We start from the raw sequence: 23,101 nt of genomic DNA, 5'->3' as shown, positions 1-23,101 counted from the left end.
GTAGGAACAAAAGTAAAAGGTGAGGAAGAACAAGAAGTCAAATGACTGACTTCTGGGATGATGGTGGAAGAGTAAGACACGGAGATCACCTTCCTCCCCACAGATACACCAGAAATACATCTACACGTGGAACAACTCCTACAGAACACCTACTGAACACTGGCAGAAGACCTCAGACCTCCCAAAAGGCAAGAAACCCCCCACGTACCTGGGTAGGGCAAAAGAAAAAAGAAAAAACAGAGACAAAACAATAGGAACGGGACATGCACCAGTGGAAGGGAGCTGTGAAGGAGGAAAGCTTTCCACACACTAGGAAGCCCCTTAGTGGGCGGAGACTGCGGGTGGCGGAGGGGGAAAGCTTCAGAGCCGCGGAGGAGAGCACAGCAACAGGGGTGCGGGGGGCAAAGCGGAGAGATTCCCGCACAGAGGATCGGTGCCAACCGGCACTCACCAGCCCGAGAGGCTTGTCTGCTCACGCGCCGGGCCGGGCGGGGACGGGAGCTGAGGCTCGGGCTTCGGTCGGAGCGCAGGGATAGGACTGGGGTTGGCGGCGTGAACACAGCCTGCAGGGGGTTAGTGCGCCACGGCTGGCAGGAAGGGAGTCCGGGGAAATGTCTGGACCTGCCGATGAGGCAAGAGGCTTTTTCTTCCCTCTTTGTTTCCTGGTACGCGAGGAGAGGGGATTCAGAGCGCTGCTTAAAGGAGCTCCAGAGACAGGTGTGAACCGGCTAAAACTGCGGACCCCAGAGACAGGCATGAGACGCTAAGACTGTTGCTGCCGCCACCAAGAAGCCTGTGTGCGAACACAGCTCACTATCCACACCCAACTTCCGGGAAGCCTGTGCAGCCCGCCACTGCCAGGGTCCCGGGATCCAGGGACAACTCCCCCGGGAGAACGCAAGGCACACCTCAGGCTGCTGCAACGTCACGCCGGCCTCTGCCGACGCAGGCCGGCCCCGCACTCCGTGCCCCTCCCTTCCCCGTGGCCTGAGTGAGCCAGAGTCCGCGAATCAGCGGCTCCTTTAACCCCGTCCTGTCTGAGCGAAGAACAAACGCCCTCCAGCGACCTACACGTAGAGGCGGGGCCAAATCCAAAGCTGAGCCCCTGGGAGCTGTGAGAACAAAGAAGAGAAAGGGAAATTTCTCCCAGCAGCCTCAGAAGCAGTGGATTAAAGCTCTACAATCAACTTGATATACCCTGCATCTGTGGAATACATGAATAGATAACGAATCATCACAAATTAAGGAGCCATGTGGATGAAAGGCTCTTGGTGCTGCAGCCAGGAGTCAGTGCTGTGCCTCTGAGGTGGAGAGCCAACTTCAGAACACTGATCACTGAACACGACCAGCAAGCTACAGTGCTGGACACCCTATGCCAAACAACTAGCAAGATAGGAACACAACCCCACCCATTAGCAGAGAGGCTGCCCAAAATCATAATAAGTCCACAGACACCCCAAAACACACCACCAGACGTGGACCTGCCCACCAGAAAGACAAGACGAGCCTCATCCACCAAAATACAGGCACTAGTCCCCTCCACCAGGAAACCTACACAACCCACTGAACCAACCTTAGCCACTGGAGACAGACACCAAAAACGACGGGAACTACGAACATGCAGCCTGCAAAAAGGAGACCCCAAACACAGTAAGATAAGCAAAATGAGAAGAAAGAAAAACACATAGCAGACGAAGGAGCAAGATAAAAACCCACCAGACTTAACAAATGAAGAGGAAATAGGCAGTCTACCTGAAAAAGAATTCAGAATAATGATAGTAAATATGATCCAAAATCTTGGAAATAGAATAGACAAAATGCAAGAAACATTTAACAAAGACCTAGAAGAATTAAAGATGAAACAAACAACAATGAACAAAACAATAAATGAAATGAAAAATACTCTAGATAGGATCAATAGCAGAATAACTGAGGCAGAAGAACAGATAAGTGACCTGGAAGATAAAATAGTGGAAATAACTACTGCAGAGCAGAACAAAGAATAAAGAAGGAAAAGAACTGAGGACAGTCTCAGAGACCTCTGGGACAACATTAAACACACCAACATTCAAATTATAGGGGTTCCAGAGGAAGAAGAGAAAAAGAAAGGGACTGAGAAAATATATGAAGAGATTATAGTTGAAAACTTCCTTAATATGGGAAAGGAAATAGTTAATCAAGTCCAGGAAGCACAGAGAGTCCCATACAGGATAAATCCAAGGAGAAATACGCCAAGACACATATTAATCAAACTGTCAAAAATTGAATACAAAGAAAACATATTAAAAGCAGCAAGGGAAAAACAACAAATAACACACAAGGGAATCCCCATAAGGTTAACAGCTGAGCTTTCATCAGAAACTCTGCAAGGCAGAAGGGAGTGGCAGGACATATTTAAAGTGATGAAGGAGAAAAACCTGCAAACAAGATTACTCTACCCAGCAAGGATCTCATGCAGATTTGATGGAGAAATTAAAACCTTTACGGACAAGCAAAAGCTGAGAGAGTTCAGCACCACCAAACCTGGTCTACAACAACTGCTAAAGGAAATTGTCTAGGCAAGAAAGACAAGAGAAGGAAAAGACCTACAATAACGAACCCAAAACAATTAAGAAAATGGGAATAGGAACATACATATTGATAATTACCTTAAATGTAAATGGACTAAATGCTTCCACCAAAACACACAGATTGGCTGAATGGATACAAAAACAGAACCCATATATTTGCTGTCTACAAGAGACCCTCTTCAGACCTAGACAAACATACAGACTGAAAGTGAGGGGATGGAAAAAGATATTTCATGCAAATGGAAACCAAAAGAAAGCTGGAGTAGCAATTCTCATATCAGACAAAATAGACTTTAAAATAAAGACTATTAGAAGAGACAAAGAAGGACACTACATAATGATCAAGGGATCGATCCAAGGAGAAGATATAACAATTGTAAATATTTATGCACCCAAAATAGGAGCACCTCAATACATAAGGCAAATACTAACAGCCATAAAAGGGGAAATCGACAGTAACACATTCATAGTAGGGGACTTTAACACCCCACTTTCACCCATGGACAGATCATCCAAAATGAAAATAAATAAGGAAACACAAGCTTTAAGTGATATGTTAAACAAGATGGACTTAATTGATATTTATAGGACATTCCATCCAAAAACAACAGAATACACATTTTTCTCTAGTGCTCATGGAACATTCTCCAGGATAGATCATATCTTGGGTCACAAATCAAGCCTTGGTAAATTTAAGAAAATTGAAATTGTATCAAATATCTTTTCTGACCACAACGCTATGAGACTATATATCAATTACAGGAAAAGATCTGTAAAAAATACAAAAACATGGAGGCTAAACAATACACGAATTAATAAGGAAGTGATCACTGAATAAATCAAAGAGGAAATAAAAAAATACCTAGAAACAAATGACAATGGAGACACGACGACCCAAAATCTATGGGATGCAGCAAAAGCAGTTCTAAGAGGGAAGTTTATAGCAATACAATCCTACCTTAAGAAACAGGAAACATCTCAAATAAACAACCTAACCCTACACCTAAAGCAATTAGAGAAAGAAGAACAAAAAAAAACCAAAGTTAGCAGAAGGAAAGAAATCATAAAAATCAGATCAGAAATAAATGAAAAAGAAATGAAGGAAACGATAACAAAGATCAATAAAACCAAAAGCTGGTTCTTTGAGAAGATAAACAAAATTGATAAACCATTAGCCAGACTCATCAAGAAAAAAAGGGAGAAGACTCAAATCAATAGAATTAGAAATAAAAAAGGAGAAGTAACAACGGACACTGCAGAAATACAAAAGATCATGAGAGATTACTACAAGCAACTCTATGCCAATAAAATGGACAGCCTGGAAGAAATGGACAAATTCTTAAAGGCACAACCTGCCAAGACTGAATCAGGAAGAAATAGAAAATAGGAACACACCAATCACAAGCACTGAAATTGAAACTGTGATTAAAAATCTTCCAACAGGGCTTCCCTGGTGGCGCAGTGGTTGAGAGTCTGCCTGCCGATGCAGGGGACGCGGGTTGGTGCCCCGGTCTGGGAAGATCCCACATGCCGCGGAGCAGCTGGGCCCGTGAGCCATGGCCACTGAGCCTGCGCGTCCAGAACTTGTGCTGCACAACAGGAGAGGCCACAGCAGTGAGAGGCCTGCATACCGCAAAAAAAAAAAAGAAAATCTTCCAACAAACAAAAGTCCAGGACCAGATGGCTTCACAGGCGAATTCTATCAAACATTTAGAGAAGAGCTAACACCTATCCTTCTCAAACTCTTCCAAAATATAGCAGAGGGAGGAACACTCCCAAACTCATTCTACAAGGCCACCATCACCCTGATACCAAAACCAGACAGGGATGTCACAAAGAAAGAAAACTACAGGCCAATATCACTGATGAACATAGATGCAAAAATCCTCAACAAAATACGAGCAAACAGAATCCAACAGCACATTAAACAGATCATACACCATGATCAAGTGGGGTTTATTCCAGGAATGCAAGGATTCTTCAATATATGCAAATCAATCAACGTGATACACCATATTAACAAATTGAAGGAGGAAAACCATATGATCATCTCAATAGATGCAGAGAAAGCTTTCGACAAAATTCAACACCGATTTATGATAAAAACCCTGCAGAAAGTAGGCATAGAGGGAACTTTCCTCAACATAATAAAGGACATATATGACAAACCCACAGCCAACGTCGTCCTCAATGGTGAAAAACTGAAAGCATTTCCACTAAGATCAGGAACAAGACAAGGTTGCCCACTCTCACCACTCTTATTCAACATAGTTTTGGAAGTTTTAGCCACAGCAATCAGAGAAGAAAAGGAAATAAAAGGAATCCAAATCGGAAAAGAAGAAGTAAAGCTGTCACTGTTTGCAGTTGACATGATACTATACATAGAGTATCCTAAAAATACTACCAGAATACTATTAGAGCTAATCAATGAATTTGGTAAAGTAGCAGGATACAAAATTAATGCACAGAAATCTCTGGCATTCCTATATACTAATGATGAAAAATCTGAAAGTGAAATCAAGAAAACACTCCCATTTACCATTGCAACAAAAAGAATAAAATACCTAGGAATAAACCTACCTAAGGAGACAAAAGACCTGTATGCAGAAAATTATAAGACACTGATGAAAGAAATTAAAGATGATACAAATAGATGGAGAGATATACCATGTTCTTGGATTAGAAGAATCAACATTGTGAAAATGACTCTACTACCCAAAGCAATCTACAGATTCAATGCAATCCCTATCACACTACCACTGGCATTTTTCACAGAACTACAACAAAAAATTTCACAATTTGTATGGAAACACAAAAGATCCCAAAAGGCCAAAGCAATCTTGAGAACGAAAAACGGAGCTGGAGGAATCAGGCTCCCTGACTTCAGGCTATACTACAAAGCTATAGTAATCAAGACAGTATGGTACTGGCACAAAAACAGAAAGATAGATCAATGGAACAGGATAGAAAGCCCAGAGATAAACCCACGCACATATGGTCACCTTATCTTTGATAAAGGAGGCAGGAATATACAGTGGAGAAAGGACAGCCTCTTCAATAAGTGGTGCTGAGAAAACTGGGCAGGCACATGTAAAAGTATGAGATTAGATCACTCCCTAACACCATACACAAAAATAAGCTCAAAATGGATTAAAGACCTAAATGTAAGGCCAGAAACTATCAAACTCTTAGAGGAAAACATAGGCAGAACACTCTATGACATAAATCACAGCAAGATCCTTTTTGACCCACCTCCTAGAGAAAAGGAAATAAAAACAAAAATAAACAAATGGGACCTAATGAAACTTCAAAGCTTTTGCACAGCAAAGGAAACCATAAACAAGACCAAAAGACAACCCTCAGAATGGGAGAAAATATTTGCAAATGAAGCAACTGACAAAGGATTAATCTCCAAAATTTATAAGCAGCTCATGCAGCTTAATAACAAAAAAACAAACAACCCAATGCAAAAATTGGCAGAAGACTTAAATAGACATTTCTCCAAAGAAGATATACAGACTGTCAAAAAACACATGAAAGAATGCTCAACATCATTAATCATTAGAGAAATGCAAATCAAAACTACAATGAGATATCATCTCACACCAGTCAGAATGGCCATCATCAAAAAATCTAGAAACAATAAATGCTGGAGAGGGTGTGGAGAAAAGGGAACCCTCCTGCACTGTTGGTGGGAATGTAAATTGATACAGCCACTATGGAGAACAGTATGGAGGTTCCTTAAAAAACTACAAATAGAATTACCATATGACCCAGCAATCCCACTAGTGGGCCTATACCCTGAGAAAACCAAAATTCAAAAAGAGTCATGTACCAAAATGTTCATTGCAGCTCTATTTACAATAGCTCGGAGATGGAAACAACCTAAGTGTCCATCATCAGATGAATGGATAAAGAAGATATGGCACATATATACACTGGAATATTACTCAGCCATAAAAAGAAACGAAATTGAGCTATTTGTAATGAGGTGGATAGACCTAGAGTCTGTCATACAGAGTGAAGTAAGTTAGAAAGAGAGAGACAAATACCGTATGCTAACACATATACATGGGATTTAAGGGGGGGAAATGTCATGAAGAACCTAGGGGTAAAACAGAAATAAAGACACAGACCTACTAGAGAATGGACTTCAGGATATGGGGAGGGGGAAGTGTAAGTTGTGACAAAGCGAGAGAGAGGCATGGACATATATACACTACCAAACGTAAGGTAGATAGCTAGTGGCAAGCAGCCGCATAGCACAGGGAGATCAGATCGGTGTTTTGTGACTGCCTGGAGGGGTGGGATAGGGAGGGTGGGAGGGAGGCAGACGCAAGAGGGAAGAGATATGGGAACATATGTATATATATAACTGTTTGATTTTGTTGTAAAGCAGAAACTAACACATCATTGTAAAGCAATTATACTCCAATAAAGATGTTTTAAAAAAATAAAATAAAATAAATAAATAAATAAGAAGTCAGATGACTGTGATACTATTTACTGAGGTAGAAAACATAGGAATTATAATTTGGGGAGGAATGTTCATTATATCAGATTTGGACAATTTGAGTTGAAGGAATTGGTGGAACATCCACGTGTGTATATTCAATCAAGGGTAAACAGAGATGTAGAGTTCATGAGACACATCTGGGCTGGATCAGCAGGATACAGATTGTTGTTTTAATCATTGGAATGGATAACCTCTCTCAAAGAGATTGTGTGCATTGAGAATAGAAGAGAGTCAAGACTGAAAACACTGGGAAAAGCAGCCTTTGAGGAGTGGGCAGAGGAAGAGGAGCCCACCAAGGAGACAAAGAATGAGCAGGAAGAACAGCAATGAAGGATGCCCACAGTGCAAAATGCTGCAGAGAAGTCAGTAAGATAAGAGAACACTCTATCTGGCAACAGCGATGTCACTGATAAGCTAGAGAGTGTGGTAAAATGAGAGATAGAAAGTGAGTTGTTTGAACAAATGGAAGTAGAGACAGCAAGAGAAAATACCTCTTTCAAGAAGCTGGGCTATAAAGGTAAGGAGAGAAATAAGGTGGTACCTGGATGGAGATAGCTCATCCTCCATAGGGAGGATTTCTTTGCAGAGGAATCAGCTTGAACATATTGAAGTGCTGATGTGAAGGATCCAGTTTGAAGAAACAGGGGAAAGAGAGGGAACTTAACTGATAAATGGCTTCACTGAAGAGATCAGTGTCAACTGGCTCTTTTTCACACTCTCAGCATTTATCTGGTGTATATTATGTAGTAGGAAATATGTCACTGAATAAGACACTGTCCTTGCCTTTAAGGAATTTATGGCCTACATAGGCACACAGACCAAAAACTAAACAAAACAATTGCTATATCGTGAGATACGAGCTACAGGTTAATCATAGGGGGTTATGAGAGCGTGTAGGGAGGCTACCTAATTCAGTTTTAGGAGGTCAAAGACAATTTCCAAAAGCCAGAAAAATGTAAGGTAGTCGGAAGGAATCACCTGATTTTTAAACAAAGAATACAGTTTATGATGTTCAAGAGGCTACAGAGAGCACTGATCATTCTAGAAAACAAATTCAGTGCTTCCTTTCATAAGTGTTCATTGCACTTACCATTTTTGCTTCTTGTCAATTATCCCAACTGTAATGAATGAATAATGTGTGTAATTATTTGTTTTATGTTTCTTTCCCCTACTGGACCTAAGTCCCCAAAAGGCAGGGACCACAACTCTATTGTTTGCACAGGTATATAGTAGTCTTATGATAAACGATTGGAACCAAAAATGTAATAATTATGTCTCCCCTTATCTCTGTGGGGAGAGTCAGAAGAAGAAATCATTGGAATGTGTTCCACTTGGAAGCAAAGCACGTTAAAACCAACTGTATCTGATTCTTGACTGCAGGCTCTGACGTGGTCTCTTTGCAGATGAAGGCTGGACCCGCTGCCAACAACCCACGTGATGCAAATGCATCAAGGTGGGGTCTATTTTTAGCTACAGCAAATTACCATTCCTTTATGCTTTTAGATTTTTATCTCTGCAAATGAGTTCTCTTGTTCTTACATTTTTTCAGCATCAAGACTGACTTCTTTCATGAAGAGAGAAGATAGTCTTTAAGACAAAGAGCATTTCTCCTTTCATCACCCCAGCTTGGAAGTTCAAAGAGATTTTGGAGAGCTGCTTGTTGCTATTCCTGAGAGTAAGGATGGTCCTTCCATACTTTTTGTAATGACACTGCAGACTCAAACTGGGGTGGGGGAAACTCAGTCCAAAGAAAACAAAATGAAGTTTTGACTGTGAGTCTAGTCAGAGACATAGTGTTCCATGCAATTCTATCCAATTGGCTAATAAGAAACTGACATTGTATAATTATAGATTGTAAGGTCGGATCTTAACAAACGGCACCACGAAACAGAGGAAAGCTTCAACTGAGCTTTATTAGGGAGCGCTCCCGGGCGAGGTTCACTGGTCCGAGAGAAAGGGGCCAGAGAAGTCGCACCCGGGAGAAGGTTGGGCAAGATTTTATAGGGGAAGAAGGGAAAGGGGTGTGGTGAATCTGGGAGGACGCAGGGTATTCCTTATTTGGTGGTCTTTTCAGGTATCCTGGGGGGCTGTTTGTCCCGCCCCTCGAAAGGCGGGAAGGCTGGGCTGGGTTCAAAGTCCCCAAGTCAGTTCCTGAAACTGGGTGGTCCGGAATGTCTCCAGGGAAGTTTCTGGAACTGGGTGGTCCGAGAATTTCGGTCTGATGCAACCTGTGAATCTGATTGTGTTCCCCTGCCTCGGGCCAGTTGGCCTTACATAGATTTTTTTACTATATTTGTAAAAAGGTCATGTCATATAAAAATGAGCTACAAGCTCCCACAAACAAATACAGTTTATATAATGTCTTGAAGATGTCCTCAAGTCAGGTAGCTTTCTGGGTTAACAGATGTAGTGCTGTTGGCAAAGTTGTCAGCTGAAAGGTGGTGTCAGCACAGAGGAGGGATCTCATTGTGAGAATCCCGTTTCTTGTGGGGGGCAGGGAGTAGAAGACAACAGGGGACCTGAATATCAGGTAGGCTGAGGTGGGGAGAGGACATGTAGCTTTTTAAGTATTTTTGAGGTATAATTTTATATTTTTTAAAATATTGTTTTGTAATACAACATTAAAAATTAAAACTTGGTATACATTTCTTGATTAATAAGGATATGGAGAAAAGGTTTTGGAATCACTAAGAGGCCAAAGATTTTTATCTTTGGTCAAGGAGGGCAAAAGTCTAAAAAACCCAGTCATAAGATTGGCCCCAGGCTTCCCTGGTGGCACAGTGGTTGGGAGTCCACCTGCCAATGCGGGGTATGCGGGTTCATGCCCCAGTTCAGGAGGATCACACATGCCACGGAGCGGATTGGCCTGTGAGCCATGGCCGCTGGGCCTGCACGTCCAGAACCTGTGCTCTGCAACGGGAGAGGCCACATCAGTGAGAGGCCCGCGTACCGCAAAAAGACAAAAACAAAAACAAAAACAAAACAAAACAAAAAAAGATTGGTCCCAAGTAAGAAAAGAAATATGTTTGGTTCAGTACCATCTTCCCTTCCTTTTTTACCTCGCTTTACCTTACCTTGTCTCCTTTACCCTATGTTAATTTTTTCTTTGTAGTCAAACACACCATACACAGTCCTGCTTCCATGTCTGTGGTAGGCAGAGTAATGCCCCCTCCAAATATGTCATGTCCTAATCCCCAGAACCTATGATCATGTTACTTTACGTGATAAAAAGGACTTTGTATTAAGGTTAAAATTAAGGACCTTGAGATGGGCGATTATCCTGGATTATCTGGATGGATCCAATCTAGTCTCATAAATCCTTGAAAAGTGCAAGAAGGCTGAAAGGTCAGAAGACACAGAAAGGATTCACCCCACCATTGATGGCTTTGAAGTTGGAGGGAGGAGACCATGAGCCTGGAAAAGCAGCAGCTTCTACGAGCTGGGAATCATCCTTAATTTATAGCCAGCAAGAAAACATGGACCCCAGTCCTACAACCAAACGGACCTGAATCCTGCCAACAACCCAAATAAGCAGGAAATAGATTCTCCCTTACAACCTCCAGAAAGAAACACAGCCTGCCAACATTTTGGAGGATCCAGTTTGAAGAAACAGGGGAGAGAGAGGGAACTTAACTGATAAATGGTGTAAGACCGTAATGAACTTCTCACCTACAGAACTGTAAAATAATAAATTTTTGTTACTTTAAGCCATAAATTTTCTTGCAATTTATGATACAACAATAAAAACCTAATACAATGTCTTTGCTCCTATCTTTCTCTGTGTTTACAATGCCCTTTCCTCTCCTACATTCTTCCAAATCCCACATCCTCAGTGAAGCAATCCTGACTTCACTCCCTACTCTGTTCTATGTGTTGGCACATATATTTATATAGGGCAACTAGTTATTTCTTCATGCTTTTGCTCTAACTCTATAATGAGATTGTAAGAACCTTAGGAACATGAATGATGTATTAATAATTGCAGTCCATTGCAAAAATGGCCACAAATCCTTTCCTTCCACAGTCTTACAGTGTGACTTTGAAGATATTCCCATCAAAAGATGGATTACATTCCTCCACACCTTGAATCTGGGTTGGTCCTGTAACCTGCTTTGATCAATGTAGATTAGCAAATGTAGAAGAAGAAAGTTGACTCTGAGCCCACCATCAAATGAATGAGCCTGGTCTAGCCCAGTCATCTAGCCCAACTGCTAGCCCAGCCAAGAGCTGATCAAATGTCAGACAGGTGTGTATGAACCATGGACCACCACTCACTGCAGACTCAAGGGTGGGTTCAGCAGAAATCAGCAGAAGAACCACCCAGATGACCCCATCCAAATTTCTGACCCACTGATTCCTGAGCTAATTAATGATTGTTGTTTAAAGTCAATGGTTGGGGGTAGTTTATTAAACAGCAAAAGCTAACACATATAACTCAGTGCTCTGCATTGACCTATTTGTGAATAATTTTTGATGGTACTCACAATGATGATGATAATGACAGTGACAATAACAACAATGACAAAGATTAAAGAAAGCCACGTTCATTCCTAGTAAAACAAGAAGGTAAGTGGCATCATTTCCATATCTCAATACCAGGAAATTTCAGTGCTTATAAATTGAAGAGTTTCAAAATTTTTGTTCAAGTAAATTGGAAAACACAGTGTCTATAGATTTTAGGTTTATTGGTATGTTATTGATCTCCAACAAATCCAAAAGAGCTCTTAACCTAGTTTTTGTATTGGTAACTTTTAGTGTTTCAATCTATTTCCCATTTTGTCAGAACATTGGGAGGGGCCATAGAGTCACTTTGCTGCCCCAGTTCTGAACGTACAAGCAGACTTTGGTTAAAATCTGCAGGGGACTTTGTCACATGAGAAAAACTCAATCAGGAATTTTCATCAAAGGTAGCTTTTACCCAGTAGACAATAAATTGCTTATTTCTCATCCAAATAGTGTTCTCTAAAATCTGTTCAACTCCCAACAAAGTCTTCCAAAGTATTGTGTTTATAAAAGTTCTTAAGTGAATTAGGTAGTACATAAAGCTCTAATATTTAGCCTAAGAAATCTTAAATATGATGCACTTCTTTCAGCCTATATTCCATTAAAAAAATGTTTGGGAATGAAGTGGGAACAAAAAAGAAACAAACAAAAAAAGCATCAGAAAGGAGATGGGTTAAAGATGGCGGACTAGAAGGATGTGCTCTCACTGCCTCCTGTGAGAACAACAGAATCACAACTAACTGCTGAACAATCATTGACAGGAAGACACTGGAACTCACCAAAAAAGATACCCCACACCCAAAGACAAAGGAGAAGCCACAATGAGATGGTAGGAGGGGCGCAATCACAATAAAATCAAATCCCATGACTGCTGGGTGGGTGACTCACAAACTGGAATATACTTATCCCACAGAAGTCCACTCACTTCAGTGAAGGTTCTGAGCCCCACATCAGGCTTCCGAACCTGGGGGTCCGGCAACAGGAGGAGGAATTCCAAGAGAATCAGACTTTGAAGGCTGGGGGGATATGATTGCAGGACTTTGACAGGACTGGGGAAAACAGTGACTCCACTCTTGGAGGGCACACACAAAGTAGTGTGCAATTCAGGACCCAGGGGAAGGAACAGTGACCCCATAGGAGACTGAACCAGACCTACCTGCTAGAGTTAGAGGGTCTCCTGCAGAGGTGGGGGGTGGCTCTGTCTCACTGTGAGGACAAGGACACTGGCAGCAGAAGTTCTGGGAAGTACTCCTTGGTGTGAGCCCTCTCAGAGTCCACCATTAGCACCGCCAAAGATTACAGGTAGGCTCCAGTGTTGGGTCGCCTCAGGCCAAACAACCAACAGGAAGTGAATGCAGCCCCACCCATTAGCAGTCAAGTAGATTAAAGTTTTACTGAGCTATGCCCACCAGAGCAACAGCCAACTCTACCCACCACCAGTCCCTCCCAGCAGAAAACTTGCACAAGCCTCTTACATAGCCTCATCCACCAGAGGGCAGACAGCAGAAGCAAGAACTACAATCCTGCAGCCTGTGGAACAAAACCCACATTCACAGAAAGGTAGACAAAATGAAAAGGCAGAGAACTATGTACCAGATGAAGGAACAAGCCAAAACCCCAGAAAAACAACTAAATGAAGTGGAGATAGGGAACCTTCCGGAAAAAGAATTGAGAATAATGATAGTGAAGATGATCCAGGACCTTGGAAAAAGAATGGAGGCAAAGATTGATAAGATGCAAAAATGTTTAACAAAGACCTAGAAGAATTAAACAACAAACAAACAGAGATGAACAATACAATAACTGAAATGAAAACTACACTAGAAGGAATCAATAGCAGAATCACTGAGGCAGAAGAATGGATAAGTGACCTGGAAGACAGAATGGCAGAATTCGTTGCTGCGAAACAGAATAACGAAAAAAGAATGAGAGGAGATGAAGACAGCCTAAGAGACTTCTGGGACAACATTAAATGCAACAACATTCTCATTATAGGGGTCCCAGAAGGAGAACAGAGAGAGAAAGGACCAGAGAAAATATTTGAAGAGATTATAGTCAAAAACTTCCCTAACATGGGAAAGGAAATAGCCACTCAAGTCCAGGAAGTGCAGAGAGTCCCATACAGGATAAATCCAAGGAGAAACATACTGAGACACATAGAAATCAAATTGGCAAAAATTAAAGACAAAGAAAATTTATTGAAAGCAGCAAGGGAAAAACAACAAATAACATATAAGGGAACTCCCGTAAGGTTAACAGCTAATTTCTCAGCAGAAACTCTACAAGCCAGAAGGGAGTGGCATGATAGACTTAAAGTGATGAAAGGGAAGATCCTACAACCACAATTACTCTACCCAGCAAGGATCTCATTCAGATTTGATGGAGAAATCAAAAGCTTTACAGACAAGCAAAAGCTAAGAGAAATCAGCATCACCAAACCACCTCTACAACAAATGCTAAAGGAACTTCTCTAAGTGAGAAACACAAGAGAAGAAAAGGACCTACAAAAAAAAAAAAAAACCCAAAACAATTAAGAAAATGGTAATAGGAACATACATATTGATAATTACCTTAAACGTGAATAGATTAAATGCTCCAACCAAAAGACACAGCCTTGCTGAATGGATACAAAAACAAGACCTAGGGCTTCCCTGGTGGCGCAGTGGTTCAGAATCCACCTGCCGATGCAGGGGACGCGGGTTCATGCCCCAGTCCAGGAAGATCCCACGTGCCATGGAGCGGCTAAGCCCATGAGCAATGGCTGTTGAGCCTGCGCATCCGGAGCACGTGCTCTGCAACGGGAGAGGCCACAACAGTGAGAGGCCCGCGTACCGAAAAAAAAAAAAAAAAAAAAACCAAGACATATATATATGCTGTGTACAAGAGACCCATTTCAGACCTAGGGATACGTACAGACTGAAAGTGAGGGGATGGAAAAAGATATTCCATGCAAATGGAAATCAAAAGAAAGCTGGAGTAGCAATACTCATATCAGATAAAATAGATGTTAAAATAAAGAATGTTACAAGAGACAAGGAAGGACACTACATAATGATCAAGAGATCAATCCAAGAAGAAGATATAACAATTATAAATGTATATGCACCCAACACAGGAGCACTTCAATACATAAAGCAACTGTTAACAGCTATAAAAGAGGATATTGACAGTAACACAATAAGAGTGGAGGACTTTAACACCTCACTTACACCAATCGACAGATCATCCAAACAGAAAATTAATAAGGAAACACAAGCTTTAAATGACACAATAGACCAGAGAGATTTAATTGATCTTTATAGGACATTTCATCCAAAAACAGCAGATTACACTTTCTTCTCAAGTGTGCACAGAACATTCTCCAGGATAGATCACCTCTTGGGCCACAAATCAAGCCTCAGTAAATTTAAGAAAGTTGAAATCATAACAAGCATCTTTTCAGACCACAATGCTATGAGATTAGAAATCAACTATAGGGAAAAAAAAACGTAAAAAGCACAAACATATGGAGGCTGAACAATACATTACTAAATAACCAAGAGATCACTGAAGAAATCAAAGAGGAAATCAAAAAAACTAGAGACAAATGACAAAGAAAACACTATGATCCAAAACCTATGGGATGCAGCAAAAGCAGTTCTAAGAGGGAAGTTTATAGCTATACAAGCCTATCTCAAGAAACAAGAAAAACCTCAAATAAACAATGTAACCTTACACCTAAAGGAACTAGAGAAAGAAGAACAAACCAAACTCAAAGTTAGCAGAAGGAAAGAAATCATAAAGATCAGAGCAGAAATAAATGAAATAGAAACAAAGAAAACAATAGCACAGATCAATAAAACTAAAAGCTGGTTCTTAGACAAGATAAACAAAATTGATAAACCATTAGTCAGACTCACCAAGAAAAAGAGGGAGAGAACTCAAATCAATAAGATTAGAAATGAAAAAGGAGAAGTTACAACAGACACTGCAGAAATACAAAGCATCTTAAGAGACTACTACAAGCAACTCTATGCCAATAAAATGGACAACCTGGAAGAAATGGACAAATTATTAGAAAGGTATAGCCTCCCAAGACTGAACCAGTAAGAAATAGAAAATATGAACTGACAAATCACAAGTAATGAAATTGAAACTGTGATAAAAATCTTCCAACAAACAAAAGTCCAGGACCAGATGGCTTCACAGGTGAATTCTATCAAACATTTAGAGAAGAGCTAATACCCATCCTTCTCAAACTCTTCCAAAAAATTTCAGAGGAAGGCACACTCCCAAACTCATTCTATGAGAACACCATTACCCTGATACCAAACCCAGACAAAGATACTACAAAAAAGGAAAGTTACAGACCAATATCACTCATGAATATAGATGCAAAAATCCTCAACAAAATACTAGCAAACAGAATCCAACAACACATTAAAAGGATCATACACCATGATCAAGTGGGATTTATCCCAGGGATGCAAGGATTCTGCAATATACGCAAATCAATCAATGTGATAAACCATATTAACAAATTGAAGAAGAAAAACCATATGATCATCTCAATAGATGCAGACAAAGTTTTGACAAAATTCAACACTGATTTACGATAAAAACTCTCCAAAAAGTGGGCATAGAGGGAGCCTACCTCAACATAATAAAGGACATATATGAGAAATACACAGCAAACATCATTCTCAATGGTGAAAATCTGAAAGCATTTCCTCTAAGATTAGGAACAAGACAAGGATGTCCACTCTCACCACTCTTATTCAACATAGTTTTGGAAGTCCTAGCCATGGCAATGAGAGAAGAAAAAAGAAATAAAAAGAATACAAATTGGAAAGAAGAAGTAAAACTGTCACTGTTTGCAGATGACATGATACTATATACATAGAGAATCCTAAAGATGCCACCAGAAAACTACTAGAGCTAATCAATGAATTTGGTAATGTTGCAGGATACAAAATTAATACACAGAAATCTCTTGCATTCCTATATACTAATGATGAAAAATCTGAAGGAGAAATTAAGGAAACACTTTCATTTACCATTGCAACAAAAAATATAAAATACCTAGGAATAAACCTACCTAGGGAGACCAAAGAACTATACGCAGAGAACTATAAGACAGTGATGAAAGAAATTAAAGATGAGACCAACAGATGGAGAGATATACTATGTTCTTGGATTGGAAGAATCAATTTTGTGAAAATGACTATACTCCCCAAAGCAATCTACAGAGCCAATGCAATCCCTATCAAATTACCAATGGCATTTTTTACAGAACTAGAACAAAGAATCTTAAAATTTGTATGGGGACACAAAAGACCCCTAATAGCCAAAGCAGTCTTGAGGGAAAAAATAGGAGCTGGAGGACTCAGACTCCCTGACTTCAAACTATACTACAAAGCTACAGTCATCAAGACAATATGGTACTGGCACAAAAACAGAAATATAGATCAATGGAACAAGATAGAAAGCCCAGAGATAAACCCACACACCTATGGTCAACTAGTCTATGACAAATGAGGCAAGGATACACAATGGAGAAAAGATAGTCTCTTCAATAAGTGGTGCTGGGAAAACTGGACAGCTACATGTAAAAGAATGAAATTAGAGCACTCCCTAAACCCATACACAAAACTAAACTCAAAATGGATTATAGACCTTAATGTAAGACTGGACGCTATAAAGCTCTTAGAGGAAAACATAGGAAGAACAGTCTTTGACATAAATCACAGCAAGATCTTTTTTGATCCACCTCCTGGAGTAATGGAAATAAAAACGAAAGTAAATAAATGGGACCTAATGAAACTTAAAAGCTTTTGCACAGCAAAGGAAACCATAAACAAGACCAAAAGACAACCCTCAGAATGGGAGAAAATATTTGCAAACGAATCAACGGACAAAGGATTAATCTCTAAAATATATAAATAGCTCATGCAGCTCAATATTAAAGAAACAAACAACCCAATCCAAAAATGGGCAGAAGACCTCAGTAAACATTTCTCCAAAGAAGGCATACAGATGGCCAAGAAGCACATGAATATCTGCTCAACATCACTAATTTTTAGAGAAATGCAAATCAAAACCACAATGAGGTGTCACCTCACACCAGTTAGAATGTGCATCATCAGAAAATCTACAAACAACAAATGCTGGAGAGGGTGTGGAGAAAAGGGAACCCTCTTGCACTGTTGGTGGGAATGTAAATTGATACAGCCACTATGGAGAACAGTATGGAGGTTCCTTAAAAAACTAAAAATAGAACTACCACACAACCCAGGAATCCCACCACTGGGCATATACCCAGAGAAAAGCATAATTCAAAAAGACACATGCACCCCAATGTTCATTTCAGCACTATTTACAATAGCCAGGTCATGGAAGCAACCGAAATACCTATCGACAGACAACTGGATAGAGAAGATTTGGTACATACATACAATGGAATATTACTCAGCCATAAAAAGGAATGAAATTGGGTCATTTGTAGAAACGTGGATGGATCTAGAGACTGTCATACAGAGTGAAGTAAGTCAGAAAGAGAAAAACGAATATCATATATTAACGCATATATGTGGAACCTAGAAAAATGGTACAGATGAACCGGTTTGCAGGGCAGAAATTGAGACACAGATGTAGAGAACAGACGTATGGACACCAAGGGGGGAAAGCAGTGTGCGGGTGGGGGTGGAGGTGTGATGAATTGGGAGATTGAGATTGACATGTAAACACTGATGTGTATAAAATGGATGACTAATAAGAACCTGCTGTATAAAAAAATAAATTCAAAAAATTCAAAAAATAAATAAAGTGAGACTAAAAAAAAACACTTTTTTAAGAAACATTATATTTGTGAGGGAAATCTCTGTTTGTAAGAGCATCTCCCTCTCCGACTCTGGAATAGGTGGATGACCAAATCTCTAGAAACTTATCAAGGGAATAGGCAAAGACTTAAATCTGTAACAAAATCATCCTTGTTTACTGTGCTTTTCCTGCAACCTCTCTTAACCAACTATCCTCATGCTTGACTTCCTTTTATCTTTAGCTGAGAATGGTATTTAAGGTAAGGGCTTCAGCCGTTTTGACAGGTTACTCAGTTTTCCTAGGTCTCTCCCATGTATATATACATGTTATTAAACTTTGATCTTCTCCTGTCTAAAAAAAAAAAAGCATCAGAAACAAGGCAGAAACACCAAGAATGTCTTTGTTGCATATTGTTGCATAGAGGCAAAGAATGTTGCATATTCATGTCCCTGTGCCCAAGGAAGGACATCCCTGGTCACCTAGGCTTGCTTCTCTGTTAGCTGGTGTGGGTAAGGTTTTTGGCAAAGGCAGTCCTTCTCACTAATTATTTAAAATGTTATAAGCCCAGAGCAAGAAAGATTTTGTCACCTCCAAGTAGAAGAAGAGATATTATATAATCTTAGAAATTAGATTTCAAGGCAATCTCAGAGTTGCTCTGATAAAACTTCCCACACAGTACAGACATTCTTTCCAGAGCTAGTCCTCCACACCCTACTTGAATTCCTCAAGTGTTAGGAAAGTCACAATTTCCTGAGACAGCCCATTCTATTTTAAGCACCTATTGAGACAAAGTTCTTTCTCATAATAAGCTGAAATCTATCTCCCACCCACTGAGCCAGATTTTCCCTCTAGAACCACACCCCTCACCTGTTTTCTCCTTCCTCTACGGTTGGGTGTTGTGTTTGTTTATAAGGCCAGGCTTTAGAATCAGCTGGACTTGAATTCAACTGTCAGCTGTTTCCCTTGCCAGCTGCATAAATTTAGGCAAGCCTAACTCTCGAAGAATCAAAATTTTCAACTATAATACTGGAATCATCGTACCTGCCTTATAAGGTTGTGAAAATCAGAGAAGGTAATATACATAAAGTGCATGGCACAGCGTCTGACACATAGTATGTTACCAATAAATGGGATCTGGCTTTATTATTTTGCTTGACAGCCTTTCAGACATTTGCAAGCATCTTATTTTTCTGTATAGTCTTCTCCAAGCCGAGCATCTCCTTCAATTGTACTTCAGAATATGGCAAAAATTATTCTTTCCCAGATCTGGATACTGCACTGGTTTACAGCTTAAGTTTGCATTTAGGGGCTAGTTTAAATTATACCTGGTTAGCACTTCCTGATACAACTGGCAGTTTACCTGTTCTCAGAAACTGGGAGGCATTTCCTCTAATAAATAAAACTGGATAGAAAAGCAGCTCATCTGAGCAACTCTACCGGAAGCCTGCCTGTTCCTCCTGACTGCACCCTGGTTCAATACCACAGGTCTACACTTTTAGAAGAGAACACCTTTTTCTCATTCGTCTGGTCTCCAGAGAAGTCACTTTTGCTAGTATTGCCCCATCTTTTAGTCTACCTCTTGGAGGTGAAGTGAGTTACCTAGTGGATAGGCAACATCCACTAGCCAAGTTTCTCATCAGAGTGGAACTTAATCTAGCAAGGTCTTGAGCCCAAGAGATGTGGTATCTTTCTCCTTCCTCTCCACTTGGACTAGCGAGAGCCAGCTGACCTGCTTATTCCAAGGACTAGACTGGTAGGGAGGGCATTAGTAAGCCCATCTCGGCCCTCACATTAAGTTACATCCTCTAACTTAGCCTTTATCAATATAGAAGTGGTATTGTGGTTCACCGTTTGCACACTCTATGTTCTTATGTATCACATCGTCCAAAACTCAGTGAGTGAAGAGGGGCGCTATTTCCTGGCCACTTCCAGACCTCAGTATGTTCTGACCATGATCTGGAAATAGTCCTACCGCATGAGTGCTGATGTGCAAGGAAGACTGAGGGTTGCTCTCACCTCTGCCCGCTCCACCCGCAGCAGGAGTTCTCTTTCTACAACCAGCCAGAGAGCAACTATGAGAGGGACAGAAACAGAAGGAGACCTGGTAGGTTGTAGATTTTTACATGCTCTATCTTTTCACTGTCAAGAAGCTAAGTAATAGGGGTCAGAGGAGATCCTATTTCAGTGCAACAGACTTAACAATAAATGACTTCTAGACACTAGAAATTGCACAAGGACCTACTCATTTTAACCTGCAGTCCAGCTGTAAGTTCTGAAAAAGAGATAAAATCCACCGAGTAAGTAGAGAGCAGCACAAATGGCAAACAATGAATCCTGTACATTGACAAGCACTGGATAGATTTCTCATGATAATATTTTTTTAATGCCAGATGTTCTCAGCTCAGCTTCCTTTAGGGGTAGCTATGTGACCTACTTCTGACCTATGAGATGGGAGACATCTTTAGGGGAGTTCTTAGACTTTCCTCTCTTATGAAAAAGAGAGGCAAGCAAGCAGAAGCTTTTTCCCTCTCTTCTGCTCTGGGTGCTGTCATGTGATTATAGCAGACATCTTGGAACTATCACCCAACAACATTGAGGCTGATGAAGCAGAAGGATGCAAAGAACCTGGGCACTTGATGACATCAAGATGCTACTGAACAGGGATTCCCTGGTGGCGCAGTGGTTGAGAGTCCCCCTGCCGATGCAGGGGACACGGGTTCATGCCCTGGTCCGGGAGGATCCCACATGCCGCGGAGCGGCTAAGCCCGTGAGCCATGGCCGCTGAGCCTGCGCGTCCGGAGCCTGTGCTCCGCAACGGGAGAGGCCACAGCAGTGAGAGGCCCGTGTACCGCAAAAAAAAAAAAAAAAAGAAAGATGCTACTGAACAAATTCTGGAAACTACCTACAGACTTCTCAATTGTGTGATGATGAAACGTCATCATTGTTTAAGCATTTTTAGTTAGTCTATTGCTTGTAGTTGAACATATTCTAATTGTTACAAGGCCTAGGCCCCTCTTTATAACATCTTTCTTTTGCTTACACTTTTTAAATATAGGTGAGTGTACTATTTACAATAGCCAGGACATGGAAGCAACCTAAGTGTCCATCAACAGATGAATGGATAAAGAAGATGTGGCACATATACACAATGGAATATTACTCAGCCATAAAAAGAAACGAAATTGAGGTATCTGTAGTGAGGTGGATGGACCTAGAGTCCGTCATACAGAGTGAAGTAAGTCAGAAAGAAAAAAACAAATACTGTACGCTAACACACATATATGGAATCTAAAAAAAAAAAAAATGGTTCTGAAGAACCTAGGGGCAGGAGAGGAATAAATGCATAGACATAGATAATGGACTTGAGGACATGGGGGGGGGGAGAGTAAGCTGGGACGAAGTGAGAGATTGGCATGGACATACATACACTACCAAATGTCAAATAGATAGCTAGTGGGAAGCAGCTGCATAGCACAGGGAGATCAGCTCAGTGCTTCGTGACCACCTAGAGGGGTGGGATAGGGAGGGTGGGAGGGAGATACAAGAGGGAGGGGATATGAGGATATATGTATACGTATAGCTGATTCACTTTGTTATACAAGCAACTAACACAACAATGTAAAGCAATTATACTCCAATAAAGATGTTTAAAAAATTTTTTTAAAAACATAGGTGATGTATAAATAGACATACATATAAATGTATGTCAATATATACTTTCTGGCTATAATTATGTACAATCAAATATACATAGGAAAAGAAATTTTTAAAAGTAGATGAGTACAGTAAAATGCTAAGAGCGGTAATGAGTGATATAATTTCTTGTACGTTTCTATATTTTACAAATTTGCTATGAAAACAGACATTAATCTGCACATAGAAAAACACACTTCATTTTCAAGAAATAAAATTTTCATAGGGGCAGATTTTTTTGTAGTAATATCAGAATTCAACCATGCCAACATTTCATAGAACTTTCATTTGGCTAAAAGCAGAGTATCCACTATAGCATTACTATACAAAGGAGGCTATGTACTTATCTACTACATGAGAATAGAAAAATGGGAAGTGGGCCTAATTTATACCAGGAAAGATTAAAAACTAAAGCACTTTCTGTTGAATAAAAATAGCAGGGGGCTGGGCTGGCTAGCTGATCTTCAGGGCTACCATCCAGTGAACTGACCCAAAGTAAAGACATTCCCACAGTTGTTCCTCCCAGGATTTTAGCAAAACTGCATGACCATTGATTAGCAGTTTAAGGCTTTTAGAAATCAAAAACACACAGCTTTACTATGCAAGACCCTGAGCAAAAAAGTATATGTGTAATTACTGAATATATGTTCAGTAATTTGACCTTGAATTTAAAGTAGTATTTAGGACTGAAACTTATTGTTGCTTTTGTCAGTGTGAACAGAGCTTGGATAACAGGAATATAAATCTCCCCCAAATGACAGCCTGTGATTTATACACATGGTTCATAATCCCATACATTATTACTCTGGGATATCCTTTGGCAAGATATGAGTTGGGAGATAGGATTTATTCTCAGTCTGTTTCATTAAGAGGAAAATATATGTGCAAGGAAAGGATCAAATTTTTTTCTCTCAAAATTACTGTCTTCAACTATAAACATATATTAATTATTTAGTATATTTCAGGTAACTGGTTATTAAAAGATAAAAGGCAATATTTGCTCTACAAAAATAAAGAAATA

The sequence above is a fragment of the Phocoena phocoena genome, chromosome 1 (genome assembly GCF_963924675.1).
Source record: "Phocoena phocoena chromosome 1, mPhoPho1.1, whole genome shotgun sequence".
NCBI classification, from domain to species: Eukaryota; Metazoa; Chordata; class Mammalia; order Artiodactyla; family Phocoenidae; genus Phocoena; species Phocoena phocoena.
Note: the sequence above shows the minus strand (reverse complement) of the source record.